Source organism: Pseudonaja textilis, chromosome 1, assembly GCF_049901715.1.
Source record: "Pseudonaja textilis isolate UNSWEBS1 chromosome 1, rPseTex1.2, whole genome shotgun sequence".
NCBI classification, from domain to species: domain Eukaryota; kingdom Metazoa; phylum Chordata; class Lepidosauria; order Squamata; family Elapidae; genus Pseudonaja; species Pseudonaja textilis.
This window is the reverse complement of record NC_141990.1, coordinates 60,767,170-60,781,275: the sequence shown is the minus strand read 5'-3', so window position 1 is coordinate 60,781,275 and position 14,106 is coordinate 60,767,170. Positions and strand designations below refer to the sequence as shown.

Here is a 14,106-nt window from a genome sequence, read left to right as displayed (position 1 = left end):
TTATCTGGCCATCAGGACATAATATTTTGTCTACCATTTGTTTCCTAGTTTGAGTAATGAAACATTTGCAAGAAAACAAGCAAGCTCGGAGAGCACCAAGGACCCCTCATGTCAGACCTGAGCTACAGATATTCTCCTTTGTTAGTACATAATATTTTAAATGCTTTTTCCAGTGAAGATATTAATACCTATATTGAGAAAAGTAACTTGAGCAGTGTCCCTGAGAAACATCCAGAGAAAGATTCCATGGCTTCCATGGGAAATATGCCCATTTGTTCTTACAGTTAGAGTAAGTCTGGAGGAGAGGCCGTGCTACTTTTCTTAGTGCCTAGGTGACCCTTATACACAGCTGTTTTCCATCTTTCTTATGTCTGCCTTTTAAAACATGAAAGCTGTTATCATGAAAGAAGGGAGGAAGGGAGAATCATCTCACAGAAGGAATTTGCTCAGTGAAGAATAGAGGTTATTCCACTGGGGTTCTACTCTGTGCTATCAATCAGGCTAAGAAATGTGGAGGCACTGGGCAGTGAAGGTTCTCATAGCTGTCTTGACTCAGCAGTTGTATAAAATAAACTGCACACATGCTATTATGAAGAGTTGTGGGGGAAGAAGAGAACAACTACTCATAATTCTTTAGGATAGCTATCTGCAACCTGGAGCCCTCCATATGTGTTATGGAGTTATAGTCTCAAAACATATGGGAAGGAGGCAGGTTTCAGAAGGCTGCGGTTGGGAGATTTGCCACATTGAAGCCTCTGTACAATTTATTTTTCACGATATTCAAGAGTCTATGACCCTAATGTGCTTCTAGGCAAGGGGGTGGATACATACAATAAAATATGCATTCTATCCAGAAACTTTCATCAGAAGACAACATGCATGAATTTCCCTTTTCCTGCAGCCTCTTCCCCTCCAAAGCAGAGGAGGGAGGCAGGCAGGGGAGGCTATAAGGGAAAGAAAATGTTCTAACTGGAGGTTTTTTCACATGACTCCAGTTTTTGAAACTGTACCAGAAAAATTTCAAAATCAATAGTCAAATGTTGCAGGGTCAGTGAATGAGAAAGGAATATTCTGTTTTGCAAAAAAAAAAAAAATGCCTGATTCCATAGCAAGACTTGCAAATTGTAGTTGTAAATAGTCAAGTTGAGATTTTAATGTCAGACATAAAAATTATGAACATCAGAATATAGATTCTGAGATTCAAGATTTGTAAATCCCCTGTCATCCATGCAATTATTGACCAACCCTCTGGACGTCATAAACTAAGTTAACCATAAGCAATGGACTCTGACTTCCAAATGCCAGTGTAGGGCCAATAGTTTGTCAATGGCATCCACAAAGTAGAGTAAGAAGAAATGATAATAAACAGTAACACATAGAAAAAAAAGGAAAAGAAAATCTCAACAATGTTTCAGTAAATCTCAAGACTTATTGCATTGGGACCATTTTCACTATATTTTTAAAAATATGAAAGAGGACTTGTAGCATGTTAACAATACCACCCTTTTGCTGCCTGCTTTTAAACAATTTCATTCCTGAAATACTGCTTCTTGCATTTCCATTTGATATAAATTTAATTTTCTAATCTGATACTGTTTTAGCCCTGTATAGTAAGAGTGATTATCAGAAAAGGCTATCTTATTGCTATTTGCATTCCTGGGTGTTATGATATGTACAGAATAACCCTTGAGTAACAAGGATATGCACATGGAAACGTTTATGAGAGTAGTTACGAATAATTATTCAGCCAAACACAGATACACTAAATTGAGTTAAAGTTTACTTTAAGAAATAGCACAGTCCAATAAACGGTCCAGGTCATATACGTTTAACAGTCCAAAGAATATCCTTACCGGTTGCCTTTGTCATTTACAGTAAACAAAGATATCAAAGTATAAGCAAAGCATAAATACATCAGAGAACCTTAGACAGCAACAGAATGTCAGAGCGAGAGAATGTCAGAGAGAGCAAGCTATGATCTCTAGTTCCCTGGTATGGTAATTTGCAATATAATCAACCAATCGGAATATAGTATAAATCAATACAGTGATTTTGTCTTAAAGCTACAAACATACACTGTTGGTTTATATATTGCCAACCCAACTAATTGGTGGACACAGGGGTTTATTTTTTAAAAGTTTGGCAACTCTTATATTGTTTAACACTGTCTGGAGTTTAATTTACTAAAGAGATAGGATATAAATAATAAATGAGTAGAAAATTCCCAGAAATATTAGCTAAACAAGTTAGGACTGGTAAAACTGTCCTTTTGCCAATGACCCAGTACAAGACACCCCAATCCAGAATTGCCTCATCTCCATTTATTTTCTATATATGTTCCCATCCTGAAATTGGGCACTGAGGCAGATCAGAGATTGCTTTCCAAATAGTTATTTCTTCCCCCCATGAACATATACCAAAAATCATCACAGATTTAAACAACCTTATGAAGATTCGTTGGAAATTACATATTGAATGAGCCAGAGATTATCATAATCACGGGTCTATTTAACAAGTCACATGGCGCATTGGAGGAAAAAAAAATGTATCCATCCATGGTAACTGATGCAAAGATATTGCCATATCCACTTCAGTGCTGCAGATCAAGATGTGGTCTACCATCACCCTCTACGCAGGCGGCTGAGACGATGCGTCCACAAAGAGCTGGTTTTATTTATTAGACAGATTAGAAGGCATTAATTGGTTGCTCTCGTAGTTTCTGCTCAGAAAGGTACAGTAATCACAGGGGCATTTTTGGCATTGCTGACATAGTTTTCCAGCCCTCCTGCTGAGAAACAGGGACCCTTGCATACTTCAAAAGGGCTTAAAGGCTTGGGTTGTGCCACCACAGTAGCAGTGCTGGTGTAGGACTAGAGTGTGGGGAATTTGCAGTAGAGGATTAAATACCAGGGATATTGTGGAATTTTAAACACTGGTTTTTCCGACTGACCACAGGCCCAGAGCTTGTGTGTGGCATGTTTGAACCTCTAAAGTGCTTGCAGTCCTGTGATCTTTGATTTCATAACATTTCTTTTCTCCCCCTCCCTCAAATATATTTTGGTTTGGCTGTTCCACAGTCACAGATTAGCAAAAGCGACACACAAATTGGTTAAACCCGGCCTAGCTTAAGGGAAAAGAAACTAAAGATTTCAATCATGCCATTTCTGTGTAGTGGCCTTGCATGCCTTTCTTGTACTTTCTTATATGCTGGGGCTGCAAATATCCGTCAGTTCGTAAGAATCCTGCCCAAGGTGGGCTCTGCCAGTCTGTTCTCATAAAGATTTTGAATAGGTTCATGTATAGACCTGGGGGGTTCTGGCTTCACATACTCATGTGTTCAGTGTCTACTAGAAATCATTGAGTGCATTGGTTGTCTAACCCAGATAGAAAGCATCCAAGGCGCAATAACTCAATGGCTTCATGACATTGGAGAAGGTCTTTCTTCCAGCAGTTCAAGTCCTAACATCATGTGGCAAGGTGAGCTCTGTCACTTGCCTCAGCTTCTGCCTACCTAGCTATTCAAAAGTGTTATGTCCTGAGGACTCAAGGAGTTCTCACTCAGGTCCACTCACTTTACGTGGGCGTTATTCCCCCATTCCCATTGGTTGGCTCTCCCCAGCAGCCAGCTATAAAAGCAGGCTGCGGGGTCCAACCGGTTGCTGATTGCTGCGAGCCAGTTCCAGGCTTGGCAAGCACGGTCAGCCCTTTATTGTAAAATAAAGTATTGTTGCACTCATGCTCTGGTTCAGCCTCTCATTGCTCAAACAAAACACTGGCGACGAGGATGGGATGGCTACCAGAAGCACCTTGTAACCGCTGAGTCACTAGCCACCGATCCGCAGCCCAGAGAGAGCGATCGGCTGGCGACAAGGGAAATGCTGATCCGCAGCCAGAGAGAGCGGTCAGCCAACAATACGAGCGATCAAAAAGAGCAAACGCTGATCCGCAGCCAGAGAAAGCGGTCTGATTCAAAGTTAGAAGCGTCTGTAGCCGCTTGTTAGCCCCGCTGCAGGGAAAGTGAAGCGCTGCGAGCCGCAGCCACTCTGTATTTGGCGCGAAATTCAAACGGGTGTCATTTGAATTTCGAGCCAGTAGGAGACACAGCACAGCACTGTAGGAAGTCACTAGCGCCCACTTTTTGGCGCGAATCAAGACACCTCCAACGGCTAGCAGCCAACGTGGTAACCCAGAGAGAGAAAGAGAGGGTAGCAAAAAACCTCTCCAGAGCTGATATCACTCACGAGCGCCCGTAGTCCCAGAGAGATTTTTTCCGCAGGTAGCCCAGCCGTTCCAGCACCATGAGTTCCAACCCAGTATTCCCGGCGTTTAAACCAGACGAAGAGAAGTGGGAGTCGTATAAGAACCGCTTCAATCATTACATCGATGCGGTCGGCTTGGCGGATGCGGGAGAGCATCGGAAAAATCCTATTTCCTAATCTACTGCGGAGCCACCGTTTACGATACCGCCGCAGCACTCGTAGCGCCGAGAGAATTGAAAAACGTTCCGTGGTCCGAGTTGCTTGAGATCCTCACTAACCACTACGCTCCCAGGCCTTCACAAATCGCCAGGAGGTTCACGTTCCGTATGAGGAAGCAATCAAGTAAGGAGACCATCAATCAATATATGGCCGCCCTCAGAACAGCAGCCCTGCACTGCGGGTTTGGAACATACTTGGAGGACATGCTCCTCGATCAATTAGTTTGTGGGGTCAAGGATCTCAACCTACAGAGGCGCCTGCTAGCAAAAAAAGACCTCAACCTCGCGCAAGCGGTCGAGGAGGCCCTAGCAGCCGAGCTAGCAACGAACTCAGCCACCGAAATTCAGGGCCCAAGTGCCAAGCTAGCATCGTTCCCAGTCCATTCCGAAGAGGTGGAAGCGGAGGAAACCCACAACGATGAAAACAACGTCCACCGCCTCGCCAACGACAGACGGTCGCAGGTAGGGGCCAAACAAGAATACACCGGTCCACCCAAGCACATCACATTGTGCCTAGCCTGTGGGGGATCGCATCAAAGGGCCACCTGCAAGTTTAAAGGAGCCACTTGCAACAACTGCCATAAGAGGGGGCACATCGCGAGAGTCTGCCAAGCCCCCCAAAGCGCTGCACACAGACCCCCGTCCTCGCACGCGGGACCACAGAGGCAAGTATTAAACTGTCGCACGCACCGCCTTGCCAGGCGTACTTGCCACGCTGTTAGTAAAATTTCTCTCTCCGTTTCCCTAGAAGGTAAACCGTGCCACATGGAGGTTGACACAGGGTCACGCTCTCAATAATCTCGTGGAACACCCTCAAGAGACTCCACCCCAGCCTATCTACTACCCGGCTTCAGAGATGCCAGTTCGGTCTGAAGGACTACCAGGGGAAGGCCATTCCCGTGATCGGCAGAGGCAAGTTCTTTGTCAGTTTTAGAGCTTTTAAAGGCCACCTACCTCTAGTGGTAGTTAACGGCAATCTACCCACCTTATTGGGGCTCGATTGGTTTCCCCACCTCGGCCTAGGGTTAACAGGAGTCCATGCTGTCTCAACCTCAGACACTGACTCCTTATTCGCTGACTACGCAGATGTGTTCAGCGAGGAGCTGGGGTGTTATAATGGAACCCCATCTCGTTCACCGTTGACCCCAGGCAGTCCCAATCAGATTAAAACCACGTAGAGTTCCATTTGCTATTCGACCAAAACTAGACGCTGAATTGGATAAACTACTAAAACAAGGGTCATTGAGCCAACAGATTTCGCCAAGTGGGAGACGCCCATTGTCACACCCTTAAAAAGATGGTAGCCTGAGAATTTGCTCGGACTACAAGACAACAATCAATAAATATTTACAAGTTAGCGCCTACCCTGTGCCCGTCATTCAGCACTTATTGCACACATTCGAGCCGGGCAGTATTTTTGCTAAATTGGACATGTCTCAAGCATATCAGCAGTTCCCTGTTGATAACCAAACAGCGGAACTTCAGACCATCGTCACTCACAGGGGTGCCTTCCGATGCAAGCGTCTCCAATTTGGCGTAAGTGTTGCCCGGGTATTTTTCAGTCCCTCATGGAGCGGATTTTACAGGGCCTCCCTGGTGTAGTACCCTACTTGACGACATCTTGGTCTCGGCCAGAGACAGACCCCAACTCTTCCAGAGAGTGCGAGCAGTGTTAGAAAGGTTCAGACAGCATGGCCTCAAGTTAAAAAAAGAAAATGCGCCATTGCCACTAGACAGGTGGACTTTCTGGGTTATAAAATTGACGCCTCTGGCATTCACCCCTGGAGTCCAAGGTTAGAGCAATCCACGAAGCTCCCACACCAACCTCCAAAACGGAGCTACAAGCTTTCTTAGGGCTGCTGAACTTTTATGCATCCTTCTTGCCCCATAAAGCCTCAGTAGCCGAACCCCTACACAGATTACTAGACAAAAAGTCACCGTGGCACTGGGGGCACAAAGAAGACCAGGCGTTTAACGCCATCAAATCACTACTTACGTCAGAGGCAGTGCTCATCCAATTCGACCCCAACCTTCCTTTAGTACTGGCAGCAGACGCATCCCCTTTTGGAATTGGGGCGGTCCTTAGTCACAGACTCCCCAATGGCGCCGAGGCCCCCATCGCCTTTTTCTCCAGGACGCTCTCGGCCATGGAGCGAAATTACAGCCAAATAGACAAGGAAGCCCTAGCAGCTGTTGCAGCCGTGAAAAAGTTTCACGAATTCCTTTTTGGCCATTTCTTCGAACTGGTCACCGACCATAAGCCCCTCCTGGGCCTACTGGCCGGCGACAAACAGACACCTCAAGTCCTTTCCCCTAGAATGACAAGGTGGACACTTTTCCTAGCGGCCTACTCATACAAACTTATTCACCGCCCGGGCAAAACTCTATCCCACGCCGACGCTCTCAGTCGCTGCCCTTACCCGCTCCGGCTGAAGACCCAGCTCCTGTCAACGCCATTTTTGAAATCACCCAGTTGGACCTGCCCATCACCGCCCTTGACATCGCCGCTAAAACCAAGGCAGACCAAACGCTCGCCCAGGTGCTCGACTGGGTGAGGAGGGGGTGGCCGGGAGGCAACGTTGATAACAAATTCGCACCCTTTAAGACTCGCATGCAGGAGCTGTCCAGTTTGCAGGGTTGTCTACTGTGGGGCACTCGAGTGGTCATTCCGACCTCGCTGCGTACCCGAGTCCTGGAGGCGTTGCACGAGGGACACCCCGGCATTGTGAGAATGAAGGCATTAGCACGCAGCTACGTGTGGTGGCCGGGTCTAGACGAGGACATTGTCAATTGGGTAAGTTCCTGCAGCATTTGCCAGGAATCCCGTCCTGCTCCCCCCATCACCACCCCTACCAGATGGGAGAGCGCCAACGCCCCTTGGTCTAGAATCCATATCGATCTGGCAGGCCCCGTGCATGGAAAGATGTTCCTAGTGGTCGTGGACGCTTATTCCAAATGGATAGACGTGGCACAGCTATCCACGACCACCACACTAGCAATCACCAACGTGTTAACGCGCCTGTTCGTTACACATGGACTACCCGACTCCATTGTCTCCGATAATGGCCCACAGTTCGCATCAGTAGAATTCAGCCGTTTTGCTGCCAACCTGGGCATTCGCCACATTTTCACAGCCCCATTTCACCCTGCCAGTAATGGGTTGGCTGAAAGGGCCGTCAGGACCACCAAAGAGGCCCTCGCTAGGTTTGGCAGGGATGACTGGCACCACAAACTCGCACGGTTCCTGATGAGCCAGCACTCAACCCCCTGTGCAGTCACCAATAAGTCCCCAGCGGAACTTCTGATGGGCCGGCGCCTGAGGACTGTATTGGACAGATTGCACCCACAATACTGCCCTGACTCTCCCCTCGCTTCTACGTCGGGGGTTAGACATTTTTGTTACAGGAACCGATATTCGCAAGGAATTTCGCTGGGGACCCACTTTGGATTCCAGGCAAGGTCATCGCCATCACCGGGCCGAGATCGTATAGAGTCAGGCTGGAGGATGGTCGCGCCTGGAGGAGACATATAGACCAGCTTAGAAGGCGCCTCAGCACCCTTGCCAACAAGAATCCAGAGTCTCCAGTCGAAGGGGAACCGCCTCATCCGCCGCCCAGCCACATCGTACCCAGCGACCAGTCTGCACCAGCGGTCGTTCCGGTCAGCCCAAACTCGGACAACAGCGCCCAGAGAGTTGACCAGCCTGATCCAACCCACGAGAGCTCGACCCCAGTAACCAACCCGGTGGTTCCCGAGGATGCCCAGTCCAGAGAGAGTGTTGGCGACACTATGCCGGCTCGACCATCACAGACTGGTACCGAACAGACAGACAATGTTCCCGAGTTGCGCCATTCCGGGCGCCAACACAAACCCCCCCCGTCTACCTCAAGGACTATGCATGTTCGCATCTGGGGGGAAGGGGTGTTATGTCCTGAGGACTCAAGGAGTTCTCACTCAGGTCCACTCACTTTACGTGGGCATTATTCCCCCATTCCTATTGGTTGGCTCTCCCCAGCAGCCAGCTATAAAAGCAGGCTGCGGGGTCCAACCGGTTGCTGATTGCTGCGAGCCAGTTCCAGGCTTGGCAAGCACGGTCAGCCCTTTATTGTAAAATAAAGTATTGTTGCACTCATGCTCTGGTTCAGCCTCTCATTGCTCAAACAAAACAAAAAGCATGCTTTATGTGAGTAGATAAATAGTACCACTTCAATGGGAAGACAAGCCAGCACTTCATGCAGACAGTCAGAGCCCTGCCAGTGCTGGGCCCTCCTGGATGAAATTCCCATTTGCAAGGCAGTTTTGGTGAAGGGAAAGAGCCCTGGATGATGTTACAGGATGCCATTCTTCTTTCTTTCTGGTGCAGAGCTAGCTCACTACCTGTGGTGGACCTTGAAAAGTATGTGAGCATGAACTGAGCATGGGCTAAAAATCTTAAGAAGCCAAATAACTGCTCCGAATTAGCATTGTAGTCTCCTGGCTAATGTAACATTACTATATACTAAATAAATAAATAACAAAGCATCCAATTTGAGGAGTTACCAGTATTTTCTGCTGTTACATCTGAGCAGGAAAAAAGAAGCTGGTCTAAGGACAGCAGAATATTTTAGTGAAAAACAAAGAAGCAGATCTTTTGATTATTGAATAACAGAATTGGAAAGGACCTTGGAGGTCTTCTGGTGGGATCTTATTTTATCAATAATTGGCATCTGATTCTCTAGCTTTTACAGTGTTTCAAATATAAATTTATTTTACTATTCTACCAGAAATCTGTTATATTAAATGAGCATCATGTGAAGAAAAAAAAGACATTACTTGCCAACTAAGACTGCTTGGCATTCTTTTTCTTTTACAGAGGGGTAATTCTATCGCAATTTGTGTTTAACTGCAGTCCTGTCATATGATATGCATCATTCTGAAGAAGGCATCTGGTTTGGCTTGGTGGAAATCACAAGCGTCTTGGGGTTTGGAACTACTGAGCACAGTCACACACAGTCACAAAATCTGACTGCCTACAATGTGGTCAGGTTACCTGATGCCACTGAAATAATTCCATTATCACCAGCTGCAGTTAGAGATAAAATGCTCTCAGTTGTCAAAAGGACATTACATGAGGAATGGGAAGGCCTTATGACTGCCCAAAATAATCATGACTATATCTATTTTATCTTTTTCACTTACAAGAGTTATAGATTTTCTTCCAGGCCAAAAGTTTACAATGATAGCAATCTAGATCTCATGAACCAAGCCTCATAGCAAATAACATATTCTCAAAGAGGTCTGGAGCCTTATCAAGATTATTGTAGAGGTAGAGCTAATATAAGATACAGGATCATGAATAGCATATTCTAAAAAAGAGAAGGATCCCATTTCATTGGGAGAAAATGGAAGGGGTGATCTTCACATATTAAGAAAGAAGATTCAGACTGAATTCCAAAGAAAAAGCTAAATACTTTCTTCTCAAACATAAACAGATTGCGGACCAGACACAAGAAGCAAGAACAACAGAGAATACACTTGGTCCAGACCAAAATCAAAACCAATTACAGATAGTCCTCAATTTATGACCACAACTGAGCCCAAATTGTCTGTTGCTAAGCGAGATAGTTGTGTTAAGTGAGTTTTGCCCTATATTACAACTTTTCTTGCCACAGTTGTTAAGTGAATCACTGCAATTAACTTAGTAACACAGTTTTAAGGTGAACATTGACTTTGCTTGTCAGAAAGATGCAAAAAGTGATCACATGAACCTGGAACACTGCAACCATCATACACACATGCTGGCAAGTGTCTGAATTTGATCATGCAACTATATGGATGCTGTAATGATTGTAAGTGTGAAAAATGGTCATAAATCACTTTTTCCAGTGCCGTCGTATCATTGAATGGTCACTAAAGAAAAGATTATAAGTTGAGGACTACCAGTAGTAGATTCTGAAAAACAAGAAGAGATGGAAGGGGTAGCTGCATAAGATTTGGAGTTGATCTCAGCTCCTGAAGATTTCATGGTCATGTCTGTACAGTTTTCCAGCAACTCACTTTCACTTCAGGATGACTCTGGGTGGCCTAGATAAGCTGTAAATTGCAAGGAGTCATAGAAATACATGTCTCTCCTAAAATATTAATTTCTGTAACTCCCCCAAAAGAAATTTAAGGTAGCACTTGATCTAGGATGAAGTTGAGAATTGGGTCTAAAGTACTCAGTTTAAAAATAAGATGTATTGAGAAATTCTTGATGGCAGGGCCTTTCATCTGAGTGTTGTTTCAGACCGCAGAGTGACAGAAACAAGATTCCAGAGTAAAAGGATGGGTGAAAGCAAAGTGGGAAATGCTGATTGAACATTTAAGCATGAAACTTTTCCTAGACAATTGTTTTCCATATTTGTAAAGGGAAAAGTCAAGTCTTAAGCTGGGCAAGCAATCAGAAAAGACATTTAAATGGCACTGATGCTATTTCTTTGCTAGGATTTGCTAAATATAATCTGAAGTGGCACTGCCCTTGTCCTTTTTATTTTAAAGACCTCTGCAGAAAGAAAACATCCATGCCTGCCCATTGAACCTAGAGGAAGGAAAAGGCTTTCCTTAACCATGGGTTCAAATGTGCCTATTTCTAAGTCTTTCATAACATAACCGCACATAACCAAATTTTAGTATCTAAAGCAGTTCCCAAATTTAGGAGAGCCTTATCTTCGACAGCCGTCTCAAAAGAGAAAAGCCCATATGAAATTTACTATTGCCCCTGTGATATGCATGTCATAGAAACCACAGCCCATGTTCTTCTATATTGGCAGTTCTACAGGGACATTCCCCAATTGATTTTCCCTCTTTTATTGAAATTTCCGAGGCACTCTGATTAACATTTATTTGCAGCTAAATAATCAAGATAAATGTATTGCTCTAATTTTGCCACAAATGGTTGCTAATAGTTCTTATTGTTAGGGAATAGTTTTGCGTTACTCTTTTTATTGATTGAACTTTTTATTAGTCAATGACTGAAATAAAGTTTCTGTGTCTCTGTTTCTAGAGATTCAAAACTATATTTCTTGCATGTACCTGTGCATTCCTGTGATTGTATATTTCTCTTTTCCTTCTTTAGCTCAAAAGTATAAGTGTAAAAGGCACCATTTTATATTGCCTTCATTATGTTTACTCAAATATATAGACAATTTCCTTGGAATTTTTCTTCTATTTGTTTTTCTTTCTTTTCCCAACACATCATTTTAACAGTGACAGGTGTGCAATCTAAATACAAAGCAGATATTTTAAATTGTATTTATATGCTACTGAAGTTTGTCGTGGATTCTGTAGTCTTATGACAGCATAGGAACTAAAAGAGAAAAAAGAAGATTCAGATAACCAGTGTCTCAGCTCAACTGAAAAGCTAGAAGCAAATAGATGTTTAAGCCAAAAAGAACTGTATGACAAGCTAGTAAGGGATGAAAGTCAGTAAATCACCAGGAGCAGTTTATGATCAAAGCTTTTGATTTTAGGCTTCCGGTTTGAGCTTCTTTGGTGACGGACTGAAACCTCATCTCTCCGAGGCTTCGATCCGTGCTCGCCGCTGGAGCACCCCGAGCCAGCTGGTTTCGGGGCTAAGCCACCCCGTAGAGATGGTGAAGAGGGGGGAGACTGCCTGCAGGGTTGAGGAGAGCCACATCTCTCCTCCCCAGCTGGCCATTACTCCCTTTTCCGAAGGCGATTGTAGAAATGGCCACCACAAAGAACTCAACCGGAAAAGAATGTGCAGGAGGAAGATAAGAAGAGAAAGTTTTGGTTGACTGGGTTAAACAGCAAAAACAACAAATAAGGTACCCTGGAATTTAAACTTAACAACATTGTTCCCAAAGAAGATTTTGAAGCTGCAAAGGAGAGAGAGAAGGGAAAGGATTAGTTTTTTTTTCTTCCCTTCCTTATACTGAGAGCTAAGAGACTTAAGCAAGAAACTGAAAAATAAATAATCCACTTTGACATTAATAGGCATCTAAGCTGAAAATAAAGTCAAGGGGATAATAAAGATTTCTGGACATTTAAAAGTTTTTAAAAGCTGGAAAGGAGAAAAAAAAAAAAGAAGGGCAGGATCTGGAAAAATGGAGGAGACTGCCTGGAATTAAGGAATGGAACTGTAATTAAAAGGAACTTACAGTGAAATTTTAACAAGATTCCTCAAAGATACATTTTCATGGAAACTTGGTAACAAAATAATAGAACCCCAGGAAGAGAAAGTTGAAAAAAGAAGCAAGTAGAAACAGCCTTGGATTATTTGGATTACTTGGTGATTTTTGGTTTTTGCATCTAGATGACTAAAATTAACTGGGTGGTTGTTTAAAAGTTTTTAAAATGGTATCACTTTTAGAAGAACTGAAAATGGAACTTAAAAAATGGAAAGAAGATGCACAAGAAGGGAGAAGTTCTTTTGGCTTCGTGTTTCAATTCTTAGAAATGGAGATCTGGAACTATGAGAAGTAACAAGAAACACTTGCAGAACAAGAAGATTGGGACAAAGAAGAAGCCATCTTTAATGATCAAATAATTTTAAGTGGGGGGGGAGAAAAGGGGGGAAAGAGAGTGAAAGGTTTAAGACTAGAAAAAGCAACCAAAAAGAAGAAGAACAATTTGAAAGACAAGTATAATATTAGAAAGCAACAGAAGAGGGGATTACAGATGAGAGAGTTAGAAGTAGAGAGACGAGGGGGTAAAAAGGGGAGGGAGAAGAAGAGGGGGAAGAAGGCAAGGAAAATAAATTGTAAAAGACAGAAACAAGAAATGGAGAAACAGGGAAAAGATATAAGGATTGTAACCATAAGTTTGTTTAGAGATAATGGGTGAAAATTTAATTGTAAAAGGGATTCTGCAAAGGTACATAAGATAGCTTTGTTATATTACAAATAGAAATAGCTTTAGAAAATATGATGATGGATAAAATATTTATTGTAATGCAGTGGGATGTTTGTTAATAAATAAATGAATTAAAATGATTGAGAAAATTAAAAGGGAACATTTTTAATTTTTAGTAATGATTTATAAAAATATAAGTGAGAAATATGGGAAAAAGGAATTAACTATGGAAAGTTTATAAGTGTTCCCAAGCAGAATTCGATTGGAAGTTATGTATTACATTGAATGCTATAATCTTAAAGCTATACATTGAAGCTTAAATAAGAGCTTGAATGGATAAAATTAAAGGATATAAAGGTGTCATACTCTAATTGGTAACTACAGGGAAAAAATTGCTTAATAAGAAAAGATAATGTGAAATTGTAACAGGACAGACAAAAGTATAAATATAATGATTTGAATTGAGATAATTAAAACAAAGTTGAGAAAATTAAAAGAGGGGAAAAAATATGTAGAAAATATAAAATGGTAATAAGATATGGAATAGAATATAAAAATAAGCATGAAATTGAGTTTTGTGTCTGTATGAAGAAGTGATAACCTGGGACCATGCTATTTTCAAAAAAGATCTTTTATTTGTATTTTGTTTTTGTGAAAACCCAAATAAAATTTTCAAAAAAAAAAAAGCTTTTGATTTTAGGAAAGCAGAACAGATTTTGATGGATTTATCTCCAGCAACTGTCTCTGATGCTGGTATTGCCTTATAGTTTGTCACCTGCTGGCCCCTCTCAAGCTCA

General features: G+C 43.1%; 2 long non-coding RNA genes across 4 annotated transcripts in view; one reads left to right on the top strand and one right to left on the bottom strand.

The window, feature by feature from the left end:
* The window catches only part of LOC148127636 (uncharacterized), a 143,257-nt gene extending 141,314 nt beyond the window's left edge, over window positions 1–1,943 (bottom strand). Inside the window, exon 1 of the long non-coding RNA XR_015743982.1 lies at window positions 1,854–1,943. This is a non-coding gene — a long non-coding RNA (uncharacterized LOC148127636). The remainder of the gene's footprint in view (window positions 1–1,853) is intronic.
* Window positions 1–14,106, top strand: part of LOC148127635 (uncharacterized) — a 168,468-nt gene that overhangs the window by 46,322 nt on the left and 108,040 nt on the right. The gene's annotated exons all lie outside the window — the stretch shown is intronic.